The following is a 3,332-nucleotide window of genomic DNA, read 5'->3' as shown; positions in this document are numbered from 1 at the left end:
TCAACTTTGTATACAATCGAATAACATAAATAACAACATACCTTTAATTTTTTTGATCGGATCTACAGAAATCAGAAAAAAAATGTTTTTTAGCAATCGAAACAATCTTTATAAAATCAACTTTATATAAAGTCGAATAACATAAATAACGCAGATCTTGGTTCGATTTGGTCTATTTACCTTTGATTTGAACCGGATTCTTGATTGAAGATTGTGTTCGGAGAACATAAACAAAGACTATTTCGCTTGGATCATGTAGTTTAGCTTTGATTTGTGAAGGATTTCTTGATTTAAGCTTGTGATCGGAGAAGGTAGGTAGAGGAGAGAGAACAGAGAGAATGAAGATCACCGATTAAGAATTGGTATGCACAATAATTGAGTAAAAACAATTTAAAGGACCCATATTCAAAATGGGTAATCTGGAAAACCCGAAACCCGGCCCAAACTTTTTCGGATCCCACGTATTTCTTTGATTTTAGGTTTGTGTTTTGTGAAAGTTGGTTTGTTTATAGAGAATTACATGAATTCCCTCCCAAAATCAAGGTTCACTAAACCAATGGATGCCACATCAGCAAAATGGCTCCACCATTCAAGGACACATAGCCCAAATCATCTCATTTATTAATATACTAGGTTATCACCCGCGAACTTCGCGGGTCGGAAATTTAATATACATTATCACAAAGTGTACAAATCTATATAAGTAATCAGACTGCATATCAAAATTAAAAACAAACATCACCTCGCCACTACTTTCTAACTCAAATTGGGATTTGTAAGGACTGAAATGATACACGTAGAAAATAATCTCAGCACTACCAGTCTATCACTATCTTTTTCATCAGCAATGTTGCAAGCTAATCACCAACTGTTAACGTTTTCTGGTCCATACCAAAATTGATTTTCCATCATGTAATCGTCTTTCTAAAATTCAAAATAAATAAAAAAATCACCTTCATGTAATATGTCAACAATAAGAAGATAAGATCTACAACATCAGTAGTTATAAGAAAATATACCTTCAGCTTATCTTGCTTTATCACAACATCCTCCATTTTAAATCAAAGGAAAGAAATTAAATCTGTACACAAAATAAAAACAATTTGGAAATGAAAAAAATAAAATTACTAACGTATTACAGCACAAGCTACCAAGGCGGGTACCATGAAGGGTGTAAGAAGATTCTGCATCATATTCATGCCATTACAACTGCTTTTGATAACCGAATTTAGTTAACAAAAATAAGCAAGCAACGTGAGGATATACATGTAGCTAATATCTAGCATACATCACCAGTTCCTCTTTAAAATCTCCACCATTTGTTGTTGAATCAAATGGTACCCCGCTTAGAACTCATAAAGAGAAGATAAGTATCCCAGCCTCAAATATCAAGAGAACCTGCAACAAATGGATGATTAAGAAGCTTTGGCCAAGCCAGCTGCTATGAGAATCCTATAGTCATTTCTTGAAGGCTCACGTCTAACAACCATTATGCTATCAACACTGACGGATTCCTTACACGCACCTTCAGTTACACATCAACGCCAGCATTCGCTTCCCACTTTTCCGGAATACGCCGAAATAAAACAAAGGGTATGTATGTAAAAAGTAATTGCAATAGCAAGACAATTCTTTGTAATACCTGGATATTTGAAGGGAGAAACGATAGCTCAGATTTTCCAAGATAAAGAGATAAGCTTGAGGCAGATAGTCCCTTTCAAAAGCAAAGAGAACAGTTAGAAAAGATGCACATCAATCAACAAATAAGAAAACCACCATTCATTTACCGATTGATACCGTTTCTTCATTATCGTAGATTACTATTATCATTAGCACTACGAAAGGGAAAAGTAGAAGAGCGATTGCGACGAATGAAATCATTAATCCCAATATCACCAAAAAGCGATTATCATGTTTAACTTACACTCACAATTTTCTTTCACAGGTAGCATCAAATCGTTAGTCAACAGTTGACAATTAAGGAAGAACTATCGAATTATGGTTTCGAGACCTCTTAAGACGACACTGAAAGAAAACCCATAATTCCTCATCATCAAATTTGAAACCAAATAACATAATCACTCGAGATCGAACGGACAACCTTTGTGACCGATTGCATATAGGACAAAAGGTCTTTCGATTGTTTTGTTGCAAGCAGAAAATTTCCTTAAGAATTAGAAACAACAATTAATAATCCAAATAAACAAAATAAACAAAAAGAATGACTCCTCGCTGAATATTGAAGGTACCTGATGCGATAGAATGAAAAACAAAGAGGCGAATTTCGATTTCAGTCTAACCGGTTTGTTCATCTTCATCATCTTCGCTATCACTGTCTTCTAGATCATCTACCATCGAATAATGCTACGTCACAATAATCAATAGAAACAAAAAAAATTAATATTAGTCAAGCAGATAGTAAAAATAAAACAATTATTCACGGGTGTATATACCTGATTTTTTACCTAAAGAGCATGGCTTAGAGAAGAATCACAATGTTTGCTTCCATAGCGATATGTTGGATCCACACAACTGACATCCATAGCGATCTGCTGCATCCTTAATGTGTGTCTAACCTATAAATCCCAACTTTATTGTTTCCACTGTTAGGAAAGATTCAATAACATATAAATGCACAACTTCAATATATGACAAAAGTTTCTTCTAAGACAAGACTTCCCAAACAAACCCATATACAAAATGACAAATCTGACTCTTATAATCTTATAGTAAATATAAACAGACCACCGCTAAGCCAACTAACATGCAATCACCGACAACCAAGAGAACATTGAGTTAAAATTAGGTTACCGTTATACCTTCTTTAATTTTTTCGATTGTTATTCTGATTTTGGCAATCTCTACTAGAAGATCAAAAACCGCTTCATGAACCTGATAAAACAAATAAATTTCATAAAATATTGCTACAGTAAAAAAATCATTACATAGCTCACATGGATGAATAGTGAATAAACACCCTTTCATCTAAAATAACATGTAATTTTCTCAGTTCATCAATAGCGATTGCATAAACATCTGCTAAGAGTCCCATAATGGTTCTGCTTAAAACATTAATCCTCTTGATAGAGCAGGATCCCTACTCAACTGTAATTGTGGTCCATCCCTACAATACAATCATGAGGAAAGAAAATCAACATATAGATAAAAAAATACAAATATTAATAAGTGCGTGCAAAATTGCTAAGATATACTACCTGCTCGTGTGTGATAAGAGAACACATTAATGGAAAACAATAAGAGACTTTACACGTGAAACATAAAATATCATCAAGAGAGTAACCCAAACCTCTTCTTCTATGAACATTGGGCTC

General features: G+C 33.9%; 1 long non-coding RNA gene across 2 annotated transcripts; it reads right to left on the bottom strand.

The window, feature by feature from the left end:
* Window positions 1-1,299: 1,299 nt before the first annotated feature.
* Window positions 1,300-2,757, bottom strand: LOC110889705. Of its 2 annotated transcripts, none has more exons than XR_004873057.1 (3): window positions 2,454-2,757; window positions 1,643-2,364; window positions 1,300-1,561 (listed from the first exon to the last, which is right to left on the bottom strand). It is a non-coding gene; the product is annotated as an uncharacterized LOC110889705 (long non-coding RNA). The 2 variants fall into 2 exon arrangements; XR_004873058.1 differs by having other exon boundaries at window positions 1,300-1,398.
* Window positions 2,758-3,332: the final 575 nt, after the last annotated feature.

This window comes from Helianthus annuus, chromosome 11 (assembly GCF_002127325.2).
Source record: "Helianthus annuus cultivar XRQ/B chromosome 11, HanXRQr2.0-SUNRISE, whole genome shotgun sequence".
Classification (NCBI taxonomy): Eukaryota; Viridiplantae; Streptophyta; class Magnoliopsida; order Asterales; family Asteraceae; genus Helianthus; species Helianthus annuus.
Note: the sequence above shows the minus strand (reverse complement) of the source record. Positions and strands in the feature narration are given on the sequence as shown.